Source organism: Anastrepha obliqua, chromosome 1, assembly GCF_027943255.1.
Source record: "Anastrepha obliqua isolate idAnaObli1 chromosome 1, idAnaObli1_1.0, whole genome shotgun sequence".
Lineage (NCBI taxonomy): Eukaryota > Metazoa > Arthropoda > Insecta > Diptera > Tephritidae > Anastrepha > Anastrepha obliqua.
This window is the reverse complement of record NC_072892.1, coordinates 124,879,249-124,896,989: the sequence shown is the minus strand read 5'-3', so window position 1 is coordinate 124,896,989 and position 17,741 is coordinate 124,879,249. Positions and strand designations below refer to the sequence as shown.

General features: G+C 35.6%; 1 protein-coding gene across 1 annotated transcript in view; it reads right to left on the bottom strand.

Moving 5' to 3' along the window:
* Positions 1-17,741, bottom strand: part of LOC129237125 (ETV5-related protein Ets96B) — a 44,092-nt gene that overhangs the window by 12,497 nt on the left and 13,854 nt on the right. The gene's annotated exons all lie outside the window — the stretch shown is intronic.

The window sequence follows — 17,741 nt, the reverse complement described above, 5'->3', positions numbered from 1 at the left end:
CATACGTAGATTATACAAAAACTCTGCAGAGGGAAGTCATACTAGTTCGATAGTCACTCAAATTATCCCAGTTGCAAATTGGGCAGTTAAAGTTGTTGGTAAGTTGTAAAAGAAGTATATATTTTTATATTGAATAGGAATACTTCAGTCATAAATGAAGGTTAAATGTGAATGGAGTCAATTCACCTGGGAAGTGAATCTTGCAATTTTAACTTATCACAACTTCTAAGTCGGTGCGAGCAATCAAGCAAAAGAGAAACTATAGGGTTATAGCCGGGAGTACCGGCGCAGTTAATTCTGATTAAAATTGTAGTGTGACAGACGACTGTTACGCAGATTAGGGAACAGCTGATTTGTTTATTGAATAGTTTTGTCACTAATAATGGATCTAAGGTGACAAACACGGATATTAGCTGCCTTGATACTAATAAAGAATTACTTACTTTGAAAAAATGTTAAATTTTACAAATAGTCCAAACTAGAATTGCGTCCAGTATTTCTCGATCTGCTCTTAAAAAATTTCATTATTTTTCATTCACAATAGATATTAACTGTAATTTTTCCGCAATGTTGCCCTAACAAATTCCCTTAAGGGGTTATATACCTTGTGGTCCGGTGAAATTAGCGAAAGTTGGGTTTTTTTTAAAGATATGTAGCAATAATTTTATTGTATAAAAGTTTTTATTATTGGATATTACAATGTTTAAAGAAAAAAAAGGCTTTGTTTGTGTAAAAATATTTAAAAATGGCGGAGTTATGGCGTTTTCCCCCAAGACCCTTTTTTTGGAAGAGGCTTGCGGTGGACGCGATTCAAGTCCACCAAGTCAACTGAAATCAAAAAATCGAAAAGATTTCATTAGTATAGGGTTATATCTTCTTAGTGAACGATCAATATACTAAATATTTTGATTTTTGTGAAAATAGGAACATGTTTTTAAAAAACTCACTTCTACAGTCCTAAAATTGGCATTAAAAAATTCATATCTGCAAAATAAAAATTTATACATAAAAAGTTGATCGTTCACTAAGAAGCGACATCAATTACGAACAATTTAAAAAAAAAATGATAAAAATCGGTTGAATACTTTTTTTGCAATCGCGTCCACCGCAAAAGCATTTTTGGAAAAACACGTTTTTGAGATAATCGCGTTTAAAGTTTCAAGCGCCGCATGAGGCCGTACGCTCAGGACGTGACGACGCACAATTTAAAACGCTGTAACTTTCGATCTATTGCTCAGATCTCTATGAAATTTTTGGAAAATGTTCTCAAGGGATTGTACTTTACGATAAAGAAATAAAATTTATTTTGGTTTTTTTGAAAAACACAAGGTATATAACCCCTTAACCCATTTAAATTATGATAATTAAGTCTAGTTGTCAATTTGCATTAGTTGCACTTAATACCTGAGATAATTCCGAATTAAGTCGTTAATCGTCAAAATAATCTAATATATAAGGCATTGTTTCACTCTTACTGAACGGGTGCAAGCTATTGAAAAGTAAAGGGAGAGCCTAGTTGTTGTTTAACAAAAAAAAAAAAAAACTTGTAAAAATTTAGACTCTTTCAGGTTTCACTATTTTTATTCAAAATACGACTCTTAACAATTATTTGTGAAGAAATAATATTATTTAAATGTCCACAATGAACAAATCTACATATAAAAAGCTCCTTATTAAACCCATTTGCCATTCCAAGCCGGCTTAAAACTGAGGAGCTCAGCTGTCCATATGTAGAATTGCACAAAGTATGTAAGGTCAGAGAATAGGGTAAACATTTATTTAAAAAACTTTACTTCTTTATTAAATCATATTTCATCTCTCTATGCTCGTATGCAGCCATGAAAAAGCTCCTCATAAAAATATCTGGCGTTCGGAGTCGGCTTGAAACTGTAGGTCCCTCCATTTGTTGAACAACATCAAGACGCACACCACAAATAGGAGGAGGAGCTCAGCCAAAAAGGGTGTCCGCGCCAATTATACATATATATATATATGCTCGTATAAGTTGGTACTATATATCCCCTACTATATATGTTTAAAAATAGTTGTTTAACAAATTAACCTGATTCTCCTTATTATGAAAAAAAATATTTTTGAGATATTAGTTTAGCAATATTAATTTATTTTTTTAACAAAGCTCGTGATTTTCGTAGTAGATTTTGTATTGAACTAGAATTTGTTTTGTCTCCCATGATTAGTTCAAAGCTTCTCTATATAACTCTGATGCATGCATTGGTTTTGCATTGGCTGGCAAATGATATTTCAAGGGCATCATTATATTAAAAATACCAGCTGCTATCATTTTAAAAAAACAGAAGAAGAACAGTTGAGATGCAGAACAAACTGGTTGTAAGCTAATTCAGAACTAATACGTTTGACTGCAGGGATAAAGAGAGAACGCATCTACATATGTACATACATGAAACAAATAAAGAAGTGTTTTCGGACAAAACCGATCTTTATATACCTGGTGCGTGTTTTTAGTGAAATGTCATATTCAAAGTCACATTCATAGTAAAATTGTCACATAAGAATTATTATCAATTATTACTTCGATGATTGCATGTGTGGACGAATGAATGGTCGGAGGTAGGCGACATACGTACAGTTGCGAAAACGAAAATAGCAGGAACAAAAAAAATTAGATATATAATTGGCGCGTACACCCTTTTTGTGCGTTTGACCGAGCTCCTCCTCCTATTTGTGGTGTGCGTCTTGATGTTGTTTCACAAATGGAGGGACCTACAGTTTTAAGCCGACTCCGAACGGCAGATATGTTTATGAGGAGCTTTTTTAATGGTAGAAATACACTCGGAGGTTTGCCATTGCCTGCCGAGGGGATATTTCAATATTTTTATTAAATATTATATTGAAATATTTTTCTATTCCTTAGTTGAACACATATTTAAGTCAAAGCTATATAGAAAAACAAAAATTTGTGTAACAAAAAATAGAAATTCAGGGTTAACATTAAAATAGCAGTGACTGTATAGGTAAAGCATTCTGACCAAGTTCATAAAAAATTTTAAAGAAAAACTGCATAGAAAAAGTTTGCAAATACAAAGTTGTAACTAATATTCAATTGAATTTCCTAAATTTTTTATTGCGGCAGCACAAGGTCGGGGTATTGAGTACACCAATCGCTCCCATCGCTGCTTCGGAATCTCCAGTCACGTATCTTTAACATTTTCCTAAAGTTGCTGATTGCTACTCGGTTTGGCATTGTGTACAGCTCTTTTAAGTTCCCCCAAAGATTTTTTACAAGATTGTGGTCGGGAGTCTGAGTTGGCCATTCCATAACCTCAATTCTATTCTATTGCAAAACCAAACTTTGTCCTTCCGACTCGTGTGTTACGAACCATTATCCTGCTAGTAGACTTAGATTTTTTACAAGATTGTGGTCGGGAGTCTGAGTTGGCCATTCCATAACCTCAATTCTATTCTATTGCAAAACCAAACTTTGTCCTTCCGACTCGTGTGTTACGAACCATTATCCTGCTAGTAGACTTAGGTTTGGCATTTTGCACTAACACTATCACGAAGTCCTTAGTTTTTCAGTATTTTAATTATCCGCTTATTGCATTAATTATTTTTATTGACTTTTCCTCTTTGTAATACGGCAACATAACATTCTGTGTTATTTTCACATAAATATTAGTGCCCATTTTGCCATCAATTTTGTGTATAGGGCTCGCACCGTGGTATGATAAATATCCCCATGCTATTATTTTTGAGCCCCTATGTTTAATGGTTTTTAGAGTGTGTTGTGGCTGATTTTCGGTGCCAGGTGGACATCTGACATATTATCGCCGTACAAAACTATTTTATACCATAAAATATTGCGCCACATCTCAGCTGAGCAGCTAGCATGTTTGCTTGCAAATCTCAAACGTTTTGCCTTATGTTCTGGTGCTTGGAGTGGCTTTCTTCGAGGGCTGCGAGTTGCTAATCCATCTTTGCGCACTCTTCTACGTACAGTCATGTCAAAAACATTTAAGTTGACCTCTTTTTTAAATTGTGTGGCTCTTTAGAGTGCCTTACAATTTCGTCTTGCAAGGAAGTGTTTCGTTCGGAAGTTTTATTGCATTTGAAATCATTTTTGCTGAACATGAAAGAATATTTTGAATTTCTGTGTACATTCATCTAAATCTGTGCAAAATTGTAAATATTATAATAATATTCCTTGTACAAATTTAAGGCCAGATTCCAAGAGTGTATCCGACGCAATGGTCAACATTGAGAGGAAATAATTTTGAAAATAAAATCCGCCCTTGATTTCTTTGTAATAGTTACTGAAAAAAAACGTATATCACTAGCTTTTAGCTTTTAATTCAAAATTCTGCCACTGGCCAGTAAAAATCGGTCTGGGCTCAGTTTAACCTTCCTTACTTGTTTTGCATTTGAGTTGGCGTGGTTTTTGTTCTATTTCATTAATATTTGTTACATATGTCAATAGTAGTTACATATAGTAAGTGTAGTATGTGTGCAAATATATGCAAGTATATTTAAGGTGGTTTTAAAGATTTAGTCATTTATTTATAAGTCTTTTTCTTTGATATCATTCTTCCTACTAAATGTGAGTAATTCTTTAGTAGCAGTTTTAGATTTTTGAAATGCAACTTTAAATAACATAAATAAATGGGAATTGGTGTGTGTGTGTGGTTTCAAGAAATTGTGGTGTGAACAGAGTTATATTACCCCACTGTACTTGTGTGAACAGGTACAGCTATATGTAGCTGGAGAAATTCTTTGCGTATTCTTTTATAGATACACTTATGTATGTATATATGTATACATATATATATATATATATATATATATATAAATATCTATGAATGTATACGAATGAAAATAAAACTCTTCAATGATAACAAATACGCATTCAGTCATTCATGGCTTTGTAAAAGAAAATTTAGTAAAATTAATGCACAACGGGGGATATTGCTATGCATTTGCAAAAATTTCACATACACACGTCATGTATGGAGGTGCTGTGCCACATGCCTATGAAGTCATAAAAATATTTGCCGCCCACATATTTTCAAATGTCCATTCGTGATATAAAGTGTGTGAACAATACTATTATGTGAAAATTGTGTCGGAACAGAGCTAGAGCTGTATAATTTAATCTGACAGGTACAATATCTAGTAGACTCGGAGTAGACCGGGTGCTAGTGATTTGGACTCGTTCGATGCTGTATGGGGATCGATCCTCTGTTCACCACCTTGAAGGACTGGGGAGTATACGCACAAGCATATGCGGTCGACGCTGCCTGTTTGGTAACAGGCTCTTCGCTTATGGACATCTGTAGGAAAGTGCAGAAAACTTTGGATATGATTGACACTTGGTGCTGTGCATTGTCCTCTTCACTAGAAGGAGGAAGCTTAATGGATTCGTTCTGCCTAAGCTAAAAGGAGTCACAATCCAGCTATCCAAAGAAATAAAACAGCATTTGTTCGAATCAGGCTAGAGGCCTTTAGCACTGATGTGCCACCTTAACTCCTTGGCGCCACAAGATCTACTCAGATTTCTTCGGAGGTCGAGTAGGTTTAAAGAAAATTAGCAAGGGAATCCGAGCGCAGTACAATGAACTTAATTGTGTCTGCGTGCTGTACTTGCTAGTCTGCCCCGACAAAACAAAAAAAAAAAAAACAAAAAAAACAAAGCAAAAAAAAACATATTTCAGGAGAGCATGAAATTTCTGACATGCCCTGCGCTCATAGAGCTCGAAGATCTCAGCCCAAATTGTAAACTTAAGTAACTGCTTGTAGATATATTTTTTATATTTAAATTTGAAAGTGCTTTTGCTTGCAGTTTTGCAGTTTTGTGCTCCTGTGCCATTTACCCGATCGCGAAAGTACAATATTTATGAACCCATATGGTTCGCAACTAGAATATATGTATACTCGTATACATGAAACTCAATCCCTTTGCAAAAAAATTGGTCCGATAGGTGGCACCCGGGTCGATATTTTTATAGAAATCGTATTCATGGTCCGATTTGGTTCAAATGCAGAATATATACAAATTAGTCAAGTAAGAAAAAAATATTTTGCTGCGGTCGAAATATTTAGAGAAGTCCAATTTATCAAATCTGATAGTTTTTGTTTGTATGTTTCTTAAGACTTTAAAGAAATTATAATATAATACTTTGCCGATTTTGCTTTCAATCGGACACGCGTATAAGACATGGGCTGAAAAGTCCCGGGCCTAACAAAGAAAATACTTTTTTTTTATTCAAAATAAGCTTTATTCATTAACGTAATTTCCATCAAGAGCAAAGCAATCACTCCAACGCCGCTCTAACATGTCAATACCACTTTTGTAGAATGATTTATCTTTTGCCTCAAAATAGGTCTCAGTTTTAGTGATAACCACTTGAGCGAAATTTCTTACCGGCTAGCATTTTTTTAGGTCTGTAGTAATCGCTGGAAGCCAAATCTGATAAATACGGTGGCTCAGGAAGCAATATATGAAGTTTTGCTATTGTTTTGATTGACTTGTGTGACGGTGCGTTGTCTTGATGAAACAAAACAGTGAGCAAACGCGGCACCCACTTTTAACAGAGCTTTCTATAATCAAATGCTCATGCAATATAAAACCAACATTTTTTTTGATATCTCTACGATGTCAGCTAACTCACGCAACTTCACTTTTCGATCATTCAAAACGATTTTGTGAATTTTTCTCTGGTGTTACCACCTCAAAGGGGCGTCCACTGCGTTGTGCATCATCGGTGTCTCTACGACCACGTTTGAAACCATCGTTTTATTGTTGTTTCTGATGGAGCGGTGTCCCTATAACACTTTTTAAGCCACTGCTTCGCTTGAACGGTATTTTTGCCCATCAAAAAGCAGTGTAAAATTAAAACCCGAAATTCTTTCTATTCCAGTTTGTGAAAACAACAAAAGTAGCATCACTCTTAGTAGAATAATTCACGAACAAATGAATAGAATATCTTGAAATTTTAACAGCTGTCTTTTTAAGGTTAGTATTAACTGAAAAAAGGTGAATGCAATAAAACTAGTTTGTGTTTTTTGGACTATGGACTATGAATAAGTTCGTGCGGTTTTTTTTCGAAATTTGAAACTTTATTAACGTAAAATGGTTACAAATTTAATATTCAAAGTATTGTCCATCGCTTACTACTACTTTTTCCCATCTTTCTGGCAATTCACGGATTCCCTTTGTGAAAAATTCGGTCGGTTTTGCCGCAATCCACGAATCGATCCATTTTTTGACTTCATCATAATTACGGAAGTGCTGGTCAGCCAGGCCATGTTGCATCGATCGGAAGAGATAGTAATCGGATGGCGCAAGGTCTGGACTATACGGCGGGTGGGGTAGGACATCCCATTTGAGCGTTTCTAAGTATGTTTTGACCACTTGTGCAACATGTGGCCGAGCATTGTCATGTTGCAAAATAACTTTGTCGTGTCTATCGGCGTATTGCGGCCGTTTTTCTCGCAGTGCTCGGCTCAAACGCATCAATTGTCGTCGGTAGACATCCCCCGTAATCGTTTCATTCGGTTTCAGTAGCTCATAATACACAACACCCAGCTGGTCCCACCAGATACACAGCATAACCTTCAGGCCATGAATATTCTGCGCCGACGTCGATGTTGAAGCATGGCCAGGGTATCCATACGTTGCCCGACGTTTTGGATTGTCGTAATGGACCCACTTTTCATCGCCAGTCACAATTCGATGCAAAAAACCCTTTCTTTTGTGCCGTTGAAGCAGTTGTTCGCATGCCATAAAACGGCGTTCAACGTCTCTTGGCTTCAATTCATACGGCACCCAATGGCCTACCTTTCGGATCATTCCCATGGCTTTTAAACGTTTGGAAATGGTTGATTGATCAACTCCCAAAGTTTTTGCAACCTCTTCTTGCGTTTGAGCCGGATCTTGATCGAGCAATTCCTCCAATTCGGTATCCATGAACTTTGGCGGCGCACCCTCGCGTTCTTCGTCTTCCAAGCCAAAATCACCACTTTTAAAGCGTGCAAACCACTTCTGGCACGTTCGCTCAGCTAGAGCATGCTCACCATAAACTTCCACCAAGATACGATGACTTTCGGCTGCTTTTTTCTTCATATTAAAATAATGAAGAAGAATTCCCCGCAAAAACACATTATTTGGCACGAAATTCGACATTTTCAAGTGTGGTAAAAATATTGTTGTTTACGCTTCAAATAAAAAACTTATACTGACGTTTGTGCCTTACGACAGTAGCTCTCCAATGAATGTTTGGAAATGTGGATCGATGGAATAATAATCAAGTTACGCCATCTGTTGTAAAACCGCACGAACTTATTCATAGTCCTATTAAATAAATTAATTGCTGTTGCTTTCCAACATTATTGAATACTTTTTTAATTTCAACTTCGATTATTCGTGTGAAATAGGGGGAAAGGGGAAATAATTACATCGTGCTTACGCTTCATTATCGTTGGTATAAAAACACGAAGGCGAACTGCATAATTTGCATATTTTGGACGGCACTATATTTATTTTTCGGACATTTCTTTTTGACAAGTGATTGCCCTATTTTAATTAGTCCTATGGCATTTATTGACCATTGATTGCATATTTTAATTTTTTTGTCGTGCTATATATGATGAAAAGTGGCATCTTTAATTGGTATCAAACTCTGAAACCTACTGCACTGAGATATCCATTTTAGTCGAATATATTTTGTGTCTGCCGGGGATTAGCGCTTCAGTGAAATCGGTGTTTTCAAGCGTCAACAAATTGTGGACAGAATATAAAAGTAACCATTAAAAGTCGATACGCTGAAAACAATTCTTATGGTTAAATGCAATTTGACATATTCATGTGTAGAGTTTTATGACTTTTTGAAAGTAAAACCTACTACTCAGGCAAATTCCTGCAAGGTAGGTAGGTAGGTAGGGTGGTTGTCGTAAGACACACTTAGACCTTCGGCAGGTCCATTGTGATACCACTGGAGCTTATCCTTACTCTACGTGTTCCTTTTCAAACCATCCGGTTGCTTTAACCCTGCTACTACGTTAGGGTCTTTTGATGACCCAAATTGCATATAACATCACCGTATTTCTAACTGGTGGAATATATTTGAAAGTTCTTACTACTCAGTGCATCAATTGTTGAAATATATTGAACTCAATTAGTTTTATCACCATTTTAGGCTTAGAAAATTTTTTATGGCAAGTGCCTACGCATATCATGTTCGGGTCATTTTATGACCCCTATCATATATGTAAAACGAATAGTAAATATATAATGTAATATCGCCTGTTGCAGAGTCATCGTCTGGAAAACCTCTCTGTTGTGAATGCTTGAATGCATTTACAGTTATAATTTTTGTATTCAATAACAACGAAACCAAATACTTTCAGTTCTGTGCTAAATATTGTAGTGATCAGTTGCTATTGTAAATCTAAGTTTATAGACGATAGATTTTGATAAAACATGGAATCTAGACGTACTTTAAGTATATATAATCTAAATTTTTTTTCTACATTCATACTAGTATTTATACGGTTAAATTCGTTGTTGTATTTACTTGGCCATAATGTCAGCGTGGACAAATGACTGAGCATAACATTGGTGCATTCTTGAGTGACCTTGAAGACGATGCAAGTGATGATTGTGATGCTAATTTTGTGCTTGAGGAAGACGAATGTTTATCTTCAGAACAATCCATTTCCAGTGGCATTGACCGTAACTAATAGCACAGAAGTTTTTGATAAAGATCGGATAATAAAGTGGACAACAATACCTTCTTTGCAATGTCTAAGTCGTGCAGCAAGTGAAAATATTCTTCACGGAAAACCTGGAGTGACTTCTTATGTTATTCATCGTATTTCAAAAATTCGTGATACTTTTGATGTATGCCTTACAGAAGCTATGGAAAGGGATATAATTCACTACAGCAATTTGCAAGGAAGTGCTGTTTTCGATGCTTACCTGGGACTTCTTATACTTATTGATATTTATTTACAATATATTTTTCCTATTATAATTGTATAACGGACATATTATTATTTTAGGAGTCTACCGGTCATACGGTGAAAGTCTTAACTCCCTGTGGGACGAGTTTCATGGACGTCCGTTTTTGAGAGCAATCATGTCTTTGGAGCGATTTAGCAATATTTCTCGTGTACTAGCATTTGACGATAGGCAAAGAAGAAGATCAGAACAAAGAGGAAATAAACTTGCTCCTATTCGCACATTTTATGAGCAATGGACTCAAAACTTGCAGCTGCTTTACGTTCCAAGTGCTAACATAAAGATTGACGAACAGCTTATTCCGTTCCGAGGTAGATGTCCTTTCAAAGTATACATTCCAAGTAAACCTGGGAAATATGGCATGAAAGCGTGGATAGCAGCGGATTCTGACACCGCATTTTGTTTACAGTTCCAAATATACTTGGGCAAAGTAGGTGACAATGCTGAAAGGAATCAAGGCGAACGGGTTGTTCTAGACTTAGTGTCTTCATACCGTGGACGAAATGTGACTACCGATATTTTTTTTACGAGTCATAACCTTGCATTAGAACTGCTAAAGCAGAAAATTACTATTGTTGGCACAGTAAGGAACAACAAACGTTTTCTGCCGGTTCATGCAACATCACAAGAATTGTGTAAGCTTCCAATACACTCAAGTAAATTTTTTTTTCATGAAAAAGAAATTGTAGTTTTGTATGTGCCTAAAAAATATAGAATGATTTATTTGCTTAGCACCCTTCACCATAATAGCAACATTTTGGAAGATCATCCAAAAAAAATTCCGGAAATAATTGAATACTACAACTCGACAAAAGGTGGAGTCGACACATTGGACCAAATGGTTCGTACATATTCGTGCAAAAGTAAATTCAATCGGCGGCCAGTTGCCCTGTTTTCTAATTTATTAGATATTTCTGCTCTAACCGCTTTTATAATATGGACCGAAATATATCCTGAATGGCAAAAAAAATAAATTGCACAAAAGGCGCCTATTTTTAGAGCAACTCGGTGAAGTTTTAGCTCAAGAACATATCAAGAGGCGTAGTCGGCTTCCTCGCGCAGAAGCCTCTGCATCATTGGTACGAAGAATTCGAGAAGAAGACAGTGCATCACCATCTATGAATTCGCCTTCTCCAAAACGAAAATTTGCTAGTGAACGGAAAAGGTGCAAATTTTGGCCGTCGAAAAAGGAAAAAAAAGACCTTTACTGAGTGCATAACTTGCAAAAAACCTGTTTGTCCGTCACACCGACACACAACCACTCTAACGACGACATACTGCATTGATCACAAGCCTTAAAAATATTTTTGAACTGTACAAATTTGAATTTTCTCAATAAAAAAAAAGTGGGGTCAAAATAAGACCCGAACATAACATGTGTATTTTTTTTCTAACATAGTAGCAGGGTTAATAAACGAGCAGAGCTTCGTTAGTTTTAGATGGGTTATGTCCGCTACATCGGTTAGAAATGCTGTATCGAGAGTGCGCAGCCTTCTCATAGCGAGGCTTTCACACTCACATAAAAGGTGTCTGACTGTTTCCTCTTCTTCTGTATTAAGACAGCTTCTACAGAAATCGAAGTAAGGGAGTCCTAACCTTCTAGCGTGGCTGCCTATTAAACAATGACCAGTTAAAACACCTATCATTTTTCTTATAGATTCTCTGTTGAATCTTAGCAAAATCTTCGATCGACCGCTGTTCCAGTTCGGCCATGTCTGTCTGCTTAGTTCGTATGTTGTGATTGTATTTACCTTTTTGATGGTTTCCCTGTCTATAAGTAATTTACAAGTGGCTATGGGCATGGGTATCAGCGCCTTATCCGGTTCGAGATCGAGCGTTGTACCGGTTCTTGCAAGTTCATCCGCCTTACAATTTCCTGCAATGTTCCTGTGGCCTGGTACCCAGATAAGGTGCACCTTGTAGCACTTAGATACGTCATCTAGTAGTTTAAAACATTCTAGAACTGTTTTTGACGAGTGTGTTTTTGATTCCAGATTAGGGAACAGCTGATTTGTTTATTGAATAGTTTTGTCACTAATAATGGATCTAAGGTGACAAACACGGATATTAGCTGCCTTGATACTAATAAAGAATTACTTACTTTGAAAAAATGTTAAATTTTACAAATAGTCCAAACTAGAATTGCGTCCAGTATTTCTCGATCTGCTCTTAAAAAATTTCATTATTTTTCATTCACAATAGATATTAACTGTAATTTTTCCGCAATGTTGCCCTAACAAATTCCCTTAAGGGGTTATATACCTTGTGGTCCGGTGAAATTAGCGAAAGTTGGGTTTTTTTTAAAGATATGTAGCAATAATTTTATTGTATAAAAGTTTTTATTATTGGATATTACAATGTTTAAAGAAAAAAAAGGCTTTGTTTGTGTAAAAATATTTAAAAATGGCGGAGTTATGGCGTTTTCCCCCAAGACCCTTTTTTTGGAAGAGGCTTGCGGTGGACGCGATTCAAGTCCACCAAGTCAACTGAAATCAAAAAATCGAAAAGATTTCATTAGTATAGGGTTATATCTTCTTAGTGAACGATCAATATACTAAATATTTTGATTTTTGTGAAAATAGGAACATGTTTTTAAAAAACTCACTTCTACAGTCCTAAAATTGGCATTAAAAAATTCATATCTGCAAAATAAAAATTTATACATAAAAAGTTGATCGTTCACTAAGAAGCGACATCAATTACGAACAATTTAAAAAAAAAATGATAAAAATCGGTTGAATACTTTTTTTGCAATCGCGTCCACCGCAAAAGCATTTTTGGAAAAACACGTTTTTGAGATAATCGCGTTTAAAGTTTCAAGCGCCGCATGAGGCCGTACGCTCAGGACGTGACGACGCACAATTTAAAACGCTGTAACTTTCGATCTATTGCTCAGATCTCTATGAAATTTTTGGAAAATGTTCTCAAGGGATTGTACTTTACGATAAAGAAATAAAATTTATTTTGGTTTTTTTGAAAAACACAAGGTATATAACCCCTTAACCCATTTAAATTATGATAATTAAGTCTAGTTGTCAATTTGCATTAGTTGCACTTAATACCTGAGATAATTCCGAATTAAGTCGTTAATCGTCAAAATAATCTAATATATAAGGCATTGTTTCACTCTTACTGAACGGGTGCAAGCTATTGAAAAGTAAAGGGAGAGCCTAGTTGTTGTTTAACAAAAAAAAAAAAAAACTTGTAAAAATTTAGACTCTTTCAGGTTTCACTATTTTTATTCAAAATACGACTCTTAACAATTATTTGTGAAGAAATAATATTATTTAAATGTCCACAATGAACAAATCTACATATAAAAAGCTCCTTATTAAACCCATTTGCCATTCCAAGCCGGCTTAAAACTGAGGAGCTCAGCTGTCCATATGTAGAATTGCACAAAGTATGTAAGGTCAGAGAATAGGGTAAACATTTATTTAAAAAACTTTACTTCTTTATTAAATCATATTTCATCTCTCTATGCTCGTATGCAGCCATGAAAAAGCTCCTCATAAAAATATCTGGCGTTCGGAGTCGGCTTGAAACTGTAGGTCCCTCCATTTGTTGAACAACATCAAGACGCACACCACAAATAGGAGGAGGAGCTCAGCCAAAAAGGGTGTCCGCGCCAATTATACATATATATATATATGCTCGTATAAGTTGGTACTATATATCCCCTACTATATATGTTTAAAAATAGTTGTTTAACAAATTAACCTGATTCTCCTTATTATGAAAAAAAATATTTTTGAGATATTAGTTTAGCAATATTAATTTATTTTTTTAACAAAGCTCGTGATTTTCGTAGTAGATTTTGTATTGAACTAGAATTTGTTTTGTCTCCCATGATTAGTTCAAAGCTTCTCTATATAACTCTGATGCATGCATTGGTTTTGCATTGGCTGGCAAATGATATTTCAAGGGCATCATTATATTAAAAATACCAGCTGCTATCATTTTAAAAAAACAGAAGAAGAACAGTTGAGATGCAGAACAAACTGGTTGTAAGCTAATTCAGAACTAATACGTTTGACTGCAGGGATAAAGAGAGAACGCATCTACATATGTACATACATGAAACAAATAAAGAAGTGTTTTCGGACAAAACCGATCTTTATATACCTGGTGCGTGTTTTTAGTGAAATGTCATATTCAAAGTCACATTCATAGTAAAATTGTCACATAAGAATTATTATCAATTATTACTTCGATGATTGCATGTGTGGACGAATGAATGGTCGGAGGTAGGCGACATACGTACAGTTGCGAAAACGAAAATAGCAGGAACAAAAAAAATTAGATATATAATTGGCGCGTACACCCTTTTTGTGCGTTTGACCGAGCTCCTCCTCCTATTTGTGGTGTGCGTCTTGATGTTGTTTCACAAATGGAGGGACCTACAGTTTTAAGCCGACTCCGAACGGCAGATATGTTTATGAGGAGCTTTTTTAATGGTAGAAATACACTCGGAGGTTTGCCATTGCCTGCCGAGGGGATATTTCAATATTTTTATTAAATATTATATTGAAATATTTTTCTATTCCTTAGTTGAACACATATTTAAGTCAAAGCTATATAGAAAAACAAAAATTTGTGTAACAAAAAATAGAAATTCAGGGTTAACATTAAAATAGCAGTGACTGTATAGGTAAAGCATTCTGACCAAGTTCATAAAAAATTTTAAAGAAAAACTGCATAGAAAAAGTTTGCAAATACAAAGTTGTAACTAATATTCAATTGAATTTCCTAAATTTTTTATTGCGGCAGCACAAGGTCGGGGTATTGAGTACACCAATCGCTCCCATCGCTGCTTCGGAATCTCCAGTCACGTATCTTTAACATTTTCCTAAAGTTGCTGATTGCTACTCGGTTTGGCATTGTGTACAGCTCTTTTAAGTTCCCCCAAAGATTTTTTACAAGATTGTGGTCGGGAGTCTGAGTTGGCCATTCCATAACCTCAATTCTATTCTATTGCAAAACCAAACTTTGTCCTTCCGACTCGTGTGTTACGAACCATTATCCTGCTAGTAGACTTAGATTTTTTACAAGATTGTGGTCGGGAGTCTGAGTTGGCCATTCCATAACCTCAATTCTATTCTATTGCAAAACCAAACTTTGTCCTTCCGACTCGTGTGTTACGAACCATTATCCTGCTAGTAGACTTAGGTTTGGCATTTTGCACTAACACTATCACGAAGTCCTTAGTTTTTCAGTATTTTAATTATCCGCTTATTGCATTAATTATTTTTATTGACTTTTCCTCTTTGTAATACGGCAACATAACATTCTGTGTTATTTTCACATAAATATTAGTGCCCATTTTGCCATCAATTTTGTGTATAGGGCTCGCACCGTGGTATGATAAATATCCCCATGCTATTATTTTTGAGCCCCTATGTTTAATGGTTTTTAGAGTGTGTTGTGGCTGATTTTCGGTGCCAGGTGGACATCTGACATATTATCGCCGTACAAAACTATTTTATACCATAAAATATTGCGCCACATCTCAGCTGAGCAGCTAGCATGTTTGCTTGCAAATCTCAAACGTTTTGCCTTATGTTCTGGTGCTTGGAGTGGCTTTCTTCGAGGGCTGCGAGTTGCTAATCCATCTTTGCGCACTCTTCTACGTACAGTCATGTCAAAAACATTTAAGTTGACCTCTTTTTTAAATTGTGTGGCTCTTTAGAGTGCCTTACAATTTCGTCTTGCAAGGAAGTGTTTCGTTCGGAAGTTTTATTGCATTTGAAATCATTTTTGCTGAACATGAAAGAATATTTTGAATTTCTGTGTACATTCATCTAAATCTGTGCAAAATTGTAAATATTATAATAATATTCCTTGTACAAATTTAAGGCCAGATTCCAAGAGTGTATCCGACGCAATGGTCAACATTGAGAGGAAATAATTTTGAAAATAAAATCCGCCCTTGATTTCTTTGTAATAGTTACTGAAAAAAAACGTATATCACTAGCTTTTAGCTTTTAATTCAAAATTCTGCCACTGGCCAGTAAAAATCGGTCTGGGCTCAGTTTAACCTTCCTTACTTGTTTTGCATTTGAGTTGGCGTGGTTTTTGTTCTATTTCATTAATATTTGTTACATATGTCAATAGTAGTTACATATAGTAAGTGTAGTATGTGTGCAAATATATGCAAGTATATTTAAGGTGGTTTTAAAGATTTAGTCATTTATTTATAAGTCTTTTTCTTTGATATCATTCTTCCTACTAAATGTGAGTAATTCTTTAGTAGCAGTTTTAGATTTTTGAAATGCAACTTTAAATAACATAAATAAATGGGAATTGGTGTGTGTGTGTGGTTTCAAGAAATTGTGGTGTGAACAGAGTTATATTACCCCACTGTACTTGTGTGAACAGGTACAGCTATATGTAGCTGGAGAAATTCTTTGCGTATTCTTTTATAGATACACTTATGTATGTATATATGTATACATATATATATATATATATATATATATATAAATATCTATGAATGTATACGAATGAAAATAAAACTCTTCAATGATAACAAATACGCATTCAGTCATTCATGGCTTTGTAAAAGAAAATTTAGTAAAATTAATGCACAACGGGGGATATTGCTATGCATTTGCAAAAATTTCACATACACACGTCATGTATGGAGGTGCTGTGCCACATGCCTATGAAGTCATAAAAATATTTGCCGCCCACATATTTTCAAATGTCCATTCGTGATATAAAGTGTGTGAACAATACTATTATGTGAAAATTGTGTCGGAACAGAGCTAGAGCTGTATAATTTAATCTGACAGGTACAATATCTAGTAGACTCGGAGTAGACCGGGTGCTAGTGATTTGGACTCGTTCGATGCTGTATGGGGATCGATCCTCTGTTCACCACCTTGAAGGACTGGGGAGTATACGCACAAGCATATGCGGTCGACGCTGCCTGTTTGGTAACAGGCTCTTCGCTTATGGACATCTGTAGGAAAGTGCAGAAAACTTTGGATATGATTGACACTTGGTGCTGTGCATTGTCCTCTTCACTAGAAGGAGGAAGCTTAATGGATTCGTTCTGCCTAAGCTAAAAGGAGTCACAATCCAGCTATCCAAAGAAATAAAACAGCATTTGTTCGAATCAGGCTAGAGGCCTTTAGCACTGATGTGCCACCTTAACTCCTTGGCGCCACAAGATCTACTCAGATTTCTTCGGAGGTCGAGTAGGTTTAAAGAAAATTAGCAAGGGAATCCGAGCGCAGTACAATGAACTTAATTGTGTCTGCGTGCTGTACTTGCTAGTCTGCCCCGACAAAACAAAAAAAAAAAAAACAAAAAAAACAAAGCAAAAAAAAACATATTTCAGGAGAGCATGAAATTTCTGACATGCCCTGCGCTCATAGAGCTCGAAGATCTCAGCCCAAATTGTAAACTTAAGTAACTGCTTGTAGATATATTTTTTATATTTAAATTTGAAAGTGCTTTTGCTTGCAGTTTTGCAGTTTTGTGCTCCTGTGCCATTTACCCGATCGCGAAAGTACAATATTTATGAACCCATATGGTTCGCAACTAGAATATATGTATACTCGTATACATGAAACTCAATCCCTTTGCAAAAAAATTGGTCCGATAGGTGGCACCCGGGTCGATATTTTTATAGAAATCGTATTCATGGTCCGATTTGGTTCAAATGCAGAATATATACAAATTAGTCAAGTAAGAAAAAAATATTTTGCTGCGGTCGAAATATTTAGAGAAGTCCAATTTA